Below are 14,214 nucleotides of genomic sequence, written 5' to 3'. Positions count from 1 at the left end.
AATAGCGTCCAGCTAATCTGGTCCTTATAGCTTCCGCCGCTAAAGGTTATTAAGGACGAGATAGTGTGCTGGTCGCTAAACCAGTTGCGCAACCAGTTTAAAACTGGCCGTTAAATGTGTTTTAAGGACCATGTTTCTGGTGCTTATTTGCATATTTTAGGGACTAAATTTCTGGTCCTTAAAATGTTTTCGCGGCTAGTTTAAATATGGTCGTTAAAACGTTTCACAACCAGTTAGAAGCTGGCTGTTATATCTATTCGGAGAAGTTTAAAGCTGGTCCCTAAAGAAACAAGTCATAAGTCCCTAAATCACATTTAGTTTGCAACTAAAAAATCGAAAATATTAATATATAGATAATGTTGCTTTCATAAAATAATACCAAAAATGATCAACATAAGTTAATTAGTTGAATCGTACATCAATGATGTAAGCTAGTCACAATATTGTGTTCATAAACATTTAGCAAAAAACTACATATACTAATAATATCCCTTGATTGTAATGTAAAATTTTCTTGAAATTCCCAGCAAAATGATGGTTGATCTGTATGTCGTCAAAAATCGGCTTCTTGTAAACTTTAATATCCAAAACCTGTTGAAGAAATAAAAAATTTCAGTTATTTTACAGACGTATATATACTCAAGTTTTCAAAAAAAGTCTAGTCTCAACAATGATTAGGATACAACCGACTTGCTTCCCCCACCCAGACAACAAAATTTAGTGAAAGAAATGATAAATAGATGACTTTGCAAATTTTAACCACATAAGAGGTAAAACAGTGTCAATGAACTAAGCTGCAGAAAGTTACTCCACAGAGATCAATCATGCACATTAAATGCACTCATGCAGCCTATCGGACCTATGCCTATTAAAACCCTATCGTTTCTTCGTGGAAAACCTTTTGTTCATTGGAAATCCAAAGAAGTCAAGCACATGTTAGCCATAGAAAAATCTCCAATATGCAGTTGTTGGTAAGTTTTCTTATAGATGGCCAGATTTACAAGAATTACGAAGATTGGTTCCAATCCAAAGTGAAGTTAAGTGTCCCTGCTAGGTTGGTTATTTGCGTGATTGACATGTTTTGATTCGTTTATCACCGTTGGAGAATTATGTCAATATGATGTCAAAAGTTGTGCTCTATATTAAACATCATGATTATTACTACCAGATAGATCTCTCAAATATGATACGTGTTTTAAGACGGAGGAGAAAACCCCTAGTGTTGTAGCCTATATTTCTTTTCAAGCATTGTCTCCTACTTTCTTTGTGAAGGAGTCATGTTTAGAATGGCTTCTGTTGTTGGGAATCCTTAAAGATTAATATGGCTACTCAAAATAAGACTAGACCTAGTTGTGTGAGGGTGAAGGTGGAGGTTAATTTACCGGATGAATTTCCAAAGTAAATTCAAGTTGAAGTAGAAGAAGTTGAAGATGATCATACAGGTGAAGTGAAGTCCGAACAGTTTTAAGATTAATTATGATTGTCTGCCCAAATATTACAGAGAAAGCAAATCGCAAGGCCACAATGAGGCAGGGTGCAGAATTCTACATCCTGAATTAGTTCAAGAGATAAAGGAATGTGTCACAACCTTTTTCTTGTGGGACAAGCAATATGGCTTTTGCTACAAAATTCCCGGGCCAAAATAGAGTAGTGATCATTGTTGTTAACAGTTTTGACTGGAAGATCAGCTTTATCCTTAGTTTATCATTCATCAGATGAAGTCATTAATTCCTAATATATAGAGGAAAGAAAAATTATTTGCTAAGGGAGCACTGCTGCATGCTAACAACCTTGATTTATAAACTGATAAGTATTTTCTTTCATGTTTTATTGTAGAAATATAAGTTGAGCTAAGATAAATGATAGAAAGGGATGTAAAGAGGTCTCCGGCAATTGCAGTAGCTAGTAGTTGACATAAGAATTTAGTTTGAGAATGTTCAAAAGAATAACTAACTAGTTTCTTGCCACCTTTAACCAAGTCAAAGGAGAAAAGCCCCTGAAGGTGAAAATGTTTTGATTAATAATCAGAACTTTGGTAATGGGAGACTTACTGAAACTTCCAAATCCTAGGTGGAAGCTTCTTTTGGGGAAAAAAATAGCAATGAGGATTGAGGACACTAGTTCTGGTGGTGACATACAGGATGAGGGCATAATGGTCATGACCATTCAGTCACACCAGGATCCAGGAGATTCCTTCACAATCCCTAGCTACTACAAAAGAAAACTCAGATTTTCTTAGGCCCACACCAGTCCTAAATTAATTTCCAAACATTATCAGACAAAATCTTGTCAGAATTGACACCGATGAAATTCATAATTAATAGAAGATCCGCAAATGATATACAATAACATACACTTAAATCAACAAAATAAATTGAGGTTTCATGTAAGTTGTTACTCACCTGGTATCATCAAGGATCCCAATAGTCATTCTCCTGAGTTGGAGGCTGGAAATTAGTTTGTTGTACTAATACTAATTCTTTTATTTTCCTCAGTTTTCTTATCTTATTTTCGAAGTTAGACAGACGATCCTTCAAAGACTAGTTTTCATTTTCAATTGAACGTAGCTTAGCCAATAATTCAGGTTTTGAGGTAGTTCCCCCTTTCAAATCTTTCACCTTTAATCCACCCCCAAAGCCAAATACATGACTACGACTTTGAGGTCTAAAACATTTTTCTACAATCTCTATGTTAGGAAGTGACAGTTCAGACTGCACCAATTTCTTGATTTGAGCCTACAAAGTATATAGAGAAATTTTTATCAGATCCCATAATAACTAAAAGTAAAGAATATGTTCAATTAACCAAACGCACATGTTTCTCGATTATTAACAAGTGTGTTATTCTTCTTGCGAGTCTCGAAGAAAATAGTTGTCAAATCTGGTGGTTTGCCATCTTTTCCGCCCTTTACATAAAAGTAAATATGTCAAATAACGTCTCGTCAATATTAAGTAAAAATAGATTTGATGATAACACCTTTGATAAATAATCTCTCAATTGGCTTGCTACCAATATGAAGAAGCATCTTCAACTTAGTTTTATTTGCTGCATTCCTGTTACTTCTCGCCTATATTTGAGTGACAACATTAAATCAAATGCTATAAATAAGTTATCAATTAAAAAATCACTGTATAAAATAAAATTACATAATTAGGTGTTATGTCAAACCTGAAAACTTTCTGTAGAAAAATGTTCCTTTACCAACCACTCCCATTGTTTCTTGTCTACCCTCTTGGGCACATTCTTAAGAGCCTCTTGGATTGGCTTACCCTTCACATATTCTGCATGCAATTGTCCTCTCCATTTGTTCCATAACTCTTTCATTCATCCCAAAATATGATCACGATGGATATCCATGTCATCACTCTCAAATTTATCTTGCAATACATTAAACATAGATTGATATCCAATATCATCACAGAAACTCCATGTGATAGAAGAAAACATAATTCTACGATAAAGCTTGAATTAACAAATGCCTTAGCTTTATTTCAATTTTGTGAATTTAAAACATGGAACATGCACCAACAGTAACTGCATCATCCAGGTAGTCCCAATGGCACCAGTAATGATGTGCAAATGCACAAAAATGGTGAATATTTAAGTGTTTCTTCATACTGAAACTGTCCATTCCAATACAGTCATTGTAAACAACTAGGTTCTCTGTTTGGATACCTAACTAGGTACTTTGTTTCTTTCACTAACCTACTCCATAAATCGATTCATACGGGTAATGAACAAAACATGCCTGACCAGTGACGTTCCAAAAGCTTGCTACGGTAAACAATACAAGTTCCAGCAAATACAAAACCGTAAACTTACTGATTCTGCTGAGACATTCTACATCAAGGTTTCATGACAGATCAGCATATCACAATAGAAAACAAACTACATACAAATAAAAGATGCAAGTTGACATCTAGGCCCTAAACTACCACATATTGCTATTACAACAATTAAATTGAATCCAAAAGTCAGTAAATTGTCTGTTCCATTCTGTATCAGACAAGTGTTGAGTAGAATCCACATGAGTTCATGCAAACTTTTTAAAAAATTTAGTTGAACTACAGATATCATATATAAAGGATAAACAATCCTAAAGGAAACAACGAAAACAAAATACGATATGAAGGACAAGATTTCATACTCTAGAAATGGTAAAACATCATCACAATTCTTCAGTATGTATATATATGTGCTTGCTCAAATTCATCCGCTTCAAGATCATGATGTTTTGGAGCTCCTAAAGTTTTTCCAGATTTACAAAATAGAGATAAACCTCCATCAGAATATTTTAAACCACCATCGTAATTTCGTTCTGGCCGATTAAACTATGTCGATTCTATTTAGATACCTAGAACATAAGATCATACATTCATTTGCAAGGTACCCCTCTACAATTGAACCTTCTGGACAAGCCCTATTACCAATGAGAGATTTCAAAAAATATAACCATCGTTCTATAGGATACATCCACCGATACTGAACCGGTCCAGCAAGCTTAGCTTCATTAGCTAAGTGAGTAGGCAAGTACACCATGATATCAAAAAATGTGGGAGGGAATACCTTTTCTAACTTACAAAGTGTTATAGGAATTTGAGCTTCAATCTGATCCAAGTCACTAGTCCTTAATGCCTTTTATTCAAACACATTAAAAAATAAAGACAACTCGATAAGGGGTTCACACACTGTTTTGGATAGCATACCATGTAGAGCAAGAGGGAGTAAATGTTGTATAAGAACATGAAAATCATGACTCTTTAATCCAGAAATCTTGTGCTCTTTCAAGTTAACATTTTGAGAAATATTAGATGAAAATCCATCTGGTACCTTTAAATTCTTTAAGAAAAGGCATATGTTGTGCTTTTCTTGGGGAGATAATGTGTAACATGCAGCTGGAACTTCATATTTTTCTCCTTTTCTGATTGGGTGCAATTCCGGCCTAATGTTCATTTCTTGCAAATCGAGTCGAGTTTTAATGGTGTCCTTGGTCTTTCCTTTGGCATTCATGATCGTCCCCAAAATATTATCGCATATATTTTTTTCAATATGCATAGCATCCAAATTATGTCGCAACAAGAGTGATTTCCAATATAGAAGTTCAAAAAAGATACTCCTCCTATTCCAGTTATCTTTTTGAACATCATGTGATATCTTGGTCCTTTTCTTTGGATCTTTTGTTAACTGTAACCCTTTAAGATCTTGCACTTGATTAAGTATTTCAATACCATAACACATTTTTGGCGGGAGCTTTTTCTCTTTTGTGCCATCAAATGACTCCTTATCATTCCTCCATTTGTAATTAAGAGGAAAGTAACGCTGATGACCCATAAAACATTGTTTCTTACTATTCTTCAATCTGATTGAGGAAGTGTCTTTATTGCAACATGGGCATGCCAATTTACCTTTTGTACTACATCCAGATAAATTTGCATATGCTGGAAAGTCATTGATGGTCCATAACAAAGAAGCATGTAACTTAAAATTCTGTCAGCTTGATGCATCAAAGGTCTCAACACCAATTTCCCATAACTCATTCAACTCCTCTATCAAGAGTTGAAGATATATGTCAATTGTATCTCCTGGACTATCTGGACCAGGTATAAGCATGGACATAATGAAATTTTCCTGTTTCATACACAACCAAGGTAGTAAATTATAAGGAATAAGTACCACAGGCCAAATACTATATGAGGTTTTTGAATTCCGAAATGGCTGGAATCCATCACTAGCAAGTCCAAGTCGAATATTACGAGGCTCAGCCGCAAATGAGGGATGAAGTTCATCAAATGATTTTCATGCCATTGAATCAGCTGGATGCCTCATTGTTCCATCATCAACCCTTTTATCATGATGTCATGTCATTAGAGAAGATGTCTTTGCATACATATACAACCTTTGAAGCCTAGGCTTCAATGGAAAATAACGTAAAAAATTTGATGCTATTTTTTTACCATTCTTATTCTTTGCTTCCCCGCTATGTTTATCTATTTTCCATCTGGATGCACCACAGACTATACAGGAATCAAGTAAATTATCTTCCTTCCAATATAGCATGCAATCATTTATACAAGCATCAATTTTTTGGTAGGAAAGCCCAAGGTCCCGAATCACCTTCTTTGCCTCATAATATGAATTTGGCAAATTCGCTCCATCAAGCAACATCTCATCCTTCAACATTTTTAATAACATTGTAAATGACTCGTTGCTCCAATGACCCATACTTTTTATGTGAAGCAGTTTAATCAAAGTGAAAAGCTTTGAAATTTTCGAACTTTGGTATAGTGGCTTCTCGAAATCTTTCAATAGGCTGTAAAACTTTTTGGCTTCAACATTTGGTTCTTCTTCAAGTAAATCATTGTAACCAACATCAGCAGTGCCTCCATCATGATTAGGATACAAATCCCTCAGCATTTCATGTATTTCATCATTATCCTCATAATCATCTACTTCATTATTATCTTCAACTTCGCATTCCAACTGTGGCTCACCCAGAACTACTCCATGATGATACCAAAAAGTATAATTTTGAATTATTTCATATGCTTTCAAATGTATCTCGACTGTCTCACGTGTTCCTAATGTTGTGTTACAACATTTGACACACGGACATCGTATTTCATACAATTCTCCTGTTCTTCTAAAGGCAAAAAATTTGCACCCCAATTAAGTAGGATTCGTCAAGTCGGTTATCAACAAGTTGTATCGCTTACTTGGTGCCATAACCTTGGATAGTAAATAGAAATAATATTTAAAAAATTAAGATCACAAAAACATTAAGATGCACATTACTTATAAAAGAAAGTACTACGATGCACATTACTTGTTATTACACTTGTCAAACTCATCTTTATGACTAAACTTCTTACGATTTTACAAGAATGAAATAAATTACAAGTTGATATGCATAACATATAACTCACAATTGCTCAACAAAATGAAAAATTAAAACACAGAAGACACTCTAAAATTAAATCACTGATATTTTATCTTGTCTTCCTTAAATAAATAAAAAATGATACAATAACTATCATTCTACTATTAAAAAATTTGTAATGATTGTTATCTAATGAGACACTAGCTATATTTGTCATTTTTTTTTAATCAAGAACTAGTTTTATATATATATATATATATATATATATATATATATATATATATATACATACATATATATATTTGAAGTATGAAGTTCAACCATATCCTAAAGATAGCTAAAAAAACTACAGGTAAGCACAAGAACATGAAATGCTATTTATCTTTAACATAATCAAAATCCAACACCGAGATTCGTTAATTTAGTGAAGAACTATATTTTCCGCTCCATCAAATATATTCTTTTCCAATCAAAGTAAAACTTACATTATAACTAGAACCAAAATAGAGCCTATATTATAATAGTTGATATAGTTGATCATTAATATGTTAGTGTCATCTAGGTTCACTTGTGGGTGGCAAAATAAGGCAGAACTAGGAGAAGGATAGAAGGAAAAATGGTACTTGGATGTATTTCAAATTTTTTGTTGTTCAGGATAATGTGTTTGCTTTTTACTGCACAACATATGTTCTGGAAAGTGTAGAAAATAGTTGACAACTGACAGTAGTGTCTTGTGAACATGATTAATTTAACGCTCAAAACATTGACCTTATCAGAACATTACGAAGCTCAGCCTATATTCTCTTGCAGTCCTAATACAAGCAACCAATACCCATTTTTGGTGAAATTTCAGTTCTGGGTTGCTTGACATTCTCCAATGTCCGATGATTTTACGAGCAACCAAACCGCCCCTCTTTTGTACAAATTTCTCCTCACACGATAAAGATCACCCAATTTTAAACCCAATAATCTCACTTTTATCACTCACACAAGAAAGATCACTATTCAAAACAACCAACAAGGTGCAAAATGGTACTAAAAGATTTCTCCACAACAGTGTTAGGTCAGAGTTTTACTAAACACCAAAAGTACAAAATGTAATCTTATCAAAAATCTCAACTTCAAGCTTTATAGAGTATCTTGCTGTTACAGGAACTATGTGACTTTGCAGACATGATTTTTTAATGAGAATTACACTTTTTGTGTTGTAAATATTTATTTTATAATCATTATAAAAGCAACTACTTTTAACTTATCTTCATTCTACATTTTCAATAAACAAAACTGTATGAACAGGAAAACCTAAAAGGTCAATTAGTAAGAGAGATTTCTACATATAGAAACAAAAAATAAAAGAGAAAGAAATTGAAGAACCCTTTTGCGATTTCTGATTCAAATTGAAGAAATTGAAGAACCCGGATTTTGACTCTCCATATATAGAGTTCTAAGTTGCAGAAAACAAATAAAGAAACAAAAAGTTATAGAACCCCTTTTGCGATTTCTGATTCAAAGGGAAAAAGGACACGAAGAAGAAGAAAAAAACAGAACATATCAAAGAGAGAAATTGAACTTACTCTTGTTTAGCGGATAATCCAATAGTATAATTGTGTAAAGTACTTTGGAGGATTAGCGGCCTCCAAAATTTAGCGGCCTCCAAAGAAGAAATTGTGTAAAGTACTTCCCCCTGAACAACACCCTTGTCCTCAAGGGTGAGGACTTCAATCCATCCAGGATCAAATGGAAAATGTGAAGCTACTTCAATTCTTAAGTTCTTGTCCTTGGATCGAGACATCTCTTCGGAACCATTCTATCGGCAAGCAAATTTTCAGCACCAATGATTATGACGCATTGAGGTATTTCTTCAATGCTTCTGACATCTTGAAGCATCTCTTCTGGAGCAACCCATAGCAATTCAGTCAACCGATGAGACATGGCTGGAAAGAGTAATTGCTGAATATTATTGAACAACTCCAACAAAAGATTTAGTCTGGTACCAGCAATGTTCTTTTGAATGTGCCTAAAGGTCCATGGAATAGAATCTATAACAAGCTTGAATGGTTTCTATTGTATCAAAGAAGAATAATGTGCAGTAGTTGCCTGAAAAGGGAACTTAAGCCAATGCTTAAGATAATCTTCAAAATCTGCCAAGGTTATTCTCCATAGTATACTGGAATGCAACTTTGAACCAGTGAGGCACACTCCCTATCATAGCACCCTTGTACTTGTTTATAATTGCAGCAAGAAGAGAAAAACTTTCAGATTCCCTCCGGTTACTAGGATCAATTTGCAAGACCATGAAAACTGTTTCATTTTTCAAACATCTAACAACTTCGTTCAACGCCTCATATACAGCAGTCTTACGTTGCGACTTACCCTCATCTTCCATGTGAGAAACATTAAGAACAGATTGCACAAACTTTTCCCCGAGTATCATGTTCATCTGGTCGACATCCCAAACATGAATCCAAAAGGGATCATGTACCCCTGCAAATCGTAGTCCAACGTCCCTGCAAGCAACAACAATCATCATCATATGTGAACCATCCAGTGAGTGACGGTTCTCTGTTTCCTATCCTCAACTGAATCACCCTTGTGCTGCAAAGCCAAAACTTGAAGAGAAGTTCTTATATCATGCCGCTGCGTTTTAAAGAAAAGTCTGACAAAAAGGAGATCCAGAGGTGTCGCCCATCGCGATGGCTGATTTCCTGAAGCAATCATTTAGCACAGTCGCCTAGCCAAGTCATTTCGCGACAAGCAACTTGAAGTAACTTCCCAAAAGCAGCTAATATCACTTTAGCAGCATAGCAAAATGCACCAAATATAAGCCTTTCATCATTGATAAGCTTGACAACCTCTATGCCATCGCTTCCCAGAAAATAGATGGTGTGAGCGCATCTGAACTCACGACATGCCATTTCTGGATGCATGGTGAAGAGAACGTTTTCTCCTTTCTTAGCATTAATGCATTCTGCAACATGTAAACCAATAGCAATAAAGATATGCCCAAGGAGATTCCTTGCCTCTGAAATTCCAGCCGACGAGCACGCATAGGCTATGGAAACGAAAGTCTGCAAACCACTTCCCTATTAAACCAACCTTGTCCTCAAGAGTGATATGTGGAAATGAAGAAATAACCACACCTGGATCGAATGGGATCTCAGAGAAATTCCCCATTATAAGATTTCTTCCTAACAATGGAAGAAGAAATTCAGTGGCAATAGTCAGCAACTCTCCTCCAGTAAGGAAATGCTTCAAGTGTTGGTCAACAACACCATATTGGCTAAAACGCATGTTGCTACCATTCTCAAATGCAAATAATTCTGCATATGTTGTTTCTGGCACATCCCTTCCCTTCAAAAACATATCAGCAGGTACAAGTTTCACCCCATAAATTTCAAAGCCCTTCACCATTGGAATGGAACCTATGAGATCCTTTTTGGCATCATCTTTTAGAAGTTCCCATGTAATTGGTTTAGCAGACACCAACACCAAGCCTAAAACAAAATATCCACTCGCAACTTCAGGATGGAAAAAAGGAATTCCCAGTTGTCTTATGTGTATGTTAGGTTCAGTATCGATTCCAATTGTAAAATATTCTCTTCTTGCTTCAAGAATCCTCTCCACCTTAGTTTTCAAAACAGTTTTGTCGCACTCTTCAATGGGCACAGGAGTCTCTTGTGTTGAATAATTATTCTCTTCCAATTGTTTGGTTTTGTCTCGTGTGCTGCTATGATCTTCCTCAGCAAATTTGGCGCTTCCGTGTGCCCTCCAGATATTACCATTGACAGCACGAGAAATTTGACCATTCCTGTGATGCTTCAACAGATCATTAGTATAAGGCAAAGCTCCTTCTTCAATGATGAGTTGTTTGTGTATCACTGATGAAGGATCAGACTTGTTGGCATCAATACACAAACTGCAAGAACTATTGACACTCTCATTGTGCAAAAAAAAAAATCACCACTGTTAGATGGTTTCACTATGAGTTCTGGCTCGGAAATACAATTTGTTGAATTAGAAACACTAGAAGCCTTTCTAAGTACATTTGGTGTTTCAAGTACTCGTTCTAGCTCCCTGGTTTTGGCCCCTTTTAATTCCCCAATAAGCTCATATTGTCCAGTCCCTGTTTCAGTAGTTGTATTACCAGTCTTCACACCTTGTGCAACCTCTACAGCAGCTTCAACAGCTGAAGAAACTCCTTCTGGCACTGCTTCACTATTCGTCTCATTTCTGGTCACATCTATTGCATCAAGATTCTCATTGGTCAAGGTACAATTTATCTGTCCATTGCCCTTCTTGACCTTCTTTGTGATATAATAGGTGCCATCATCCAAGTTCTTCTTAGTTGCCCATGAATCTTTAATTTTCCCCATTTGAGAAGAAAATTGAAGTTTATGTCTATCCTGCCTCGAGCTTAGGCTATTCATTTGCAATGCAAGCTTCTGCACCATTTCTTTAACCTCGTTCATTTCTGAAGCCATTTCAGGAGAAAATGATCCGTCAAAAGGCTTCCCTATTTCATTAACTGGCATTTCATCAAACATATTGTGCGCATACACATCACGGGGCGAGGAGCACACAAACAACTTGTTCCCTTTCTTATCAGCTCCATGTTCTTCTAAGTCAACCTCCAAATGCAAATTCATACTGCTAGTATCCTTGCTGTTTGCAACTGTGACATCTAAGATAGAAGTTCTAGGGACACAAACCTCATGAGAAGAGATAGTATCAGCTCCAAAATTGCAGATAGGAGAACTGTTGGTGAGGTGGGGATGATGAACATTAACAATAGAGAAGGATAATATTATTGTTTCCCGCGAGACTTCTGAAATTGCATCATTACAACTTTCGACGACACAAGTTCTGCTTGGACTTTCTTCGTTGAAGCTGGTGTTACTGTGGATAACAGTGGGATTCACCTCATCAACTGAGGGGTCTTTTGGAAAGAAATCAGAAACAAAAGTGCTGACATGGAACTGTTCGTGAGCACGTGATTTTTGTTTTGCGCCACAATCACTCCGAAAGAAATCAAAAATAATAGCAAATGGTATTGCTGTACAATTTTTGGATTTTTACGTGGTATTTTTGTTAATTATTTGTGATCTTGTCCATTTTTATTTTTTTATCAAACACAAAAATGTGTGTCGTGTGTAGTTAAACCATAATCCGGTTATTAAAAGAAAAATCACAAAATATGCATCTTTTGCCCTATTTGTTGCCTTGGTGTGATTTTACCTATTTTTAATATTTTAATATGTGTGTAATAATTGTTTTAAGTATTAATTAATGAGGTTTAATTTTGTTTAATTAGGTTTTGTGTTTTTAAAAAAATCAGAAATGAAAGAAAAGGGTGCAATTTGGTTTAAAATAGATTTGGGCTGGTTCCCTATTTTAAAATCTGAGGCCCAAAAAAGCAGCCCAAGCAACCGGTCCAGCAGACCCATCTCCAGGCTTCCAAACGACGTAGTTTGACACCAAAACTACGTCGTTTCAGGGGGCAACCCATCTCAGCCGTTCAAGCCACCCTGATCTAACGGCCCTCATCATATCCTCCGTACCCAGATACAAACCCGACCCGTTCTACCCGAACCAACCCTGACCCTAATACTAAGCCAAACGACACCGTTCGTTTAAACCTTCAGATCCAGACCGTTGATCTCGATTGATCTAACGGTCGAGATCAAGCCATCCACCCCATATATAAGCTTTCCTCTCGTACCCCGCCCCCTATCCAAACACCCCTCCTTCGTCCTTATCCCCCTCACCTAACCCAAGCCACCACAGAACCCTAGAGCCGCCCCCTTTCCCCTCACCAAAAACCCGGCGGCAAGGACGCCGGTGACCACTACCTTAACACCATAGGACCGCCTCATCACCCTGAACATAGATCTGTTGTCCTTTTGCCTCGAATCAAACCCTAGGTTCTCGAATCTTCATTTGAAGATTCGAGCAAAATTCGATCTACACCGATCTACCCTAGATTCATACCAGACACTCCCCTGACCTCCCTCGTGACCAAACCAGGCTTGGTTTGGTCCAAATCTAACCAGGGAAACACAAATCCCAAATCTACCCCTTAGGAACCCTAGAAACCCTGAGCCCAATCTGTGTCCGTTTGAACTAAATGATTAGGGTCTAATGGACCTTAATCGAAGTGTTCTCAGTAGAGAACACTTCGATTAAAGTTCGTTCAACCCCAAGAAAGGTCGATTCAAATCCAAGCTAAGGCTTTCTGATTTTTCAAAGCTTTAAGGTAATTTTTGTTTTCTTTTTTTCTTTATCAGTTCATCTTGTTTGTTGCAATTGAATGTCTGTTCATATGTCCAAATGTTTTGTTTAATTTATCTTTTGAATTTTTGTCGACTGTATTGTCCACCTTGCCTGGACCTCTGTATTTAGTCAAGTTTCTCTTCATTTATTGATCGTGTGTATGTGTGTAAGCTGTACAATCAATTGAATTTAAATTTGGTTGATTAATTAGCCCCAGTACAACCTTGTTCAGTCAGTACAATTTGAATCACACGTTGATACTGTTAGATTTTTGATCATTGGCTTCGATTGTATGTGTTACAACTAGTACAGTCGAGTCGATATACGTCGCCAATTAGTTTAGCTTTGAATGATAATAATCTGATTCATATTATGATTTTTGTGTGAGGTTCTGTCTGAATCCAACTGGGAACTAAGTATAGCTGTTTGTGGATTTGAATCAGAAACATTTATAGTTTAGTTTGTGGGTTTCAGTTCAGCTTGAGTTCTGAATTGATAGCATGTGCACTATAGTGCTTTAATAATTAGAGCAAATGGGACAGCATGGGCTGTCAGGCTACCTTCAGGCTGCCCATACCTTGGTTTTAATTTAAATAAGATGATAAAGGGCTGTCAGGGAATCTCATGGGAAAGGTTCTACTTTTAAAAGATGAGTGGAAAAACAGCAGAAAATAGGGGGGTTCTGATGTGTTTAACAGGCTGTAAATGGCCTAATGCTAGGCTATAAATAGAGAGACCACACGGACAAAGAGAGGACAGACACATAGACAGAGAGATACCATAAAAAACAGGCATATACAGATACACATTGAGGGGGAACATAGAGACTGATTTTGGAGAGACAGAGATAGGGAGGAGATATAGATAGAGAGATACACACATACACACACAGACACAGATACACACACACATACAAAAGAGAAGCTGAAACTAGAGAAACAGGCTTTGAATAAGAAAGAGAGGTTTCAGAAATCAGGGAGGGAGATTAGAAAAGAAATTCTTGTTTGTCTGGAACTGAAAACACTGCTCTTTTCCATTCTTTTTGTTTGAAATTCAGCATCAAGTTT

General features: G+C 36.2%; 1 long non-coding RNA gene across 1 annotated transcript; it reads right to left on the bottom strand.

The window, feature by feature from the left end:
• Positions 1–348: 348 nt before the first annotated feature.
• Positions 349–10,278, bottom strand: LOC104239430 (uncharacterized). The gene is made up of 6 exons (XR_011406145.1): positions 8,452–10,278; positions 3,169–3,377; positions 2,977–3,067; positions 2,815–2,905; positions 2,403–2,735; positions 349–591 (listed from the first exon to the last, which is right to left on the bottom strand). It is a non-coding gene; the product is annotated as an uncharacterized lncRNA (long non-coding RNA).
• Between the last annotated feature and the right edge of the window lie 3,936 nt (positions 10,279–14,214).

The sequence above is a fragment of the Nicotiana sylvestris genome, chromosome 3 (assembly GCF_000393655.2).
Source record: "Nicotiana sylvestris chromosome 3, ASM39365v2, whole genome shotgun sequence".
NCBI classification, from domain to species: domain Eukaryota; kingdom Viridiplantae; phylum Streptophyta; class Magnoliopsida; order Solanales; family Solanaceae; genus Nicotiana; species Nicotiana sylvestris.
The sequence above is the reverse complement of the archived record's forward strand: the minus strand, read 5'-3'. Positions and strand labels throughout refer to the sequence as shown.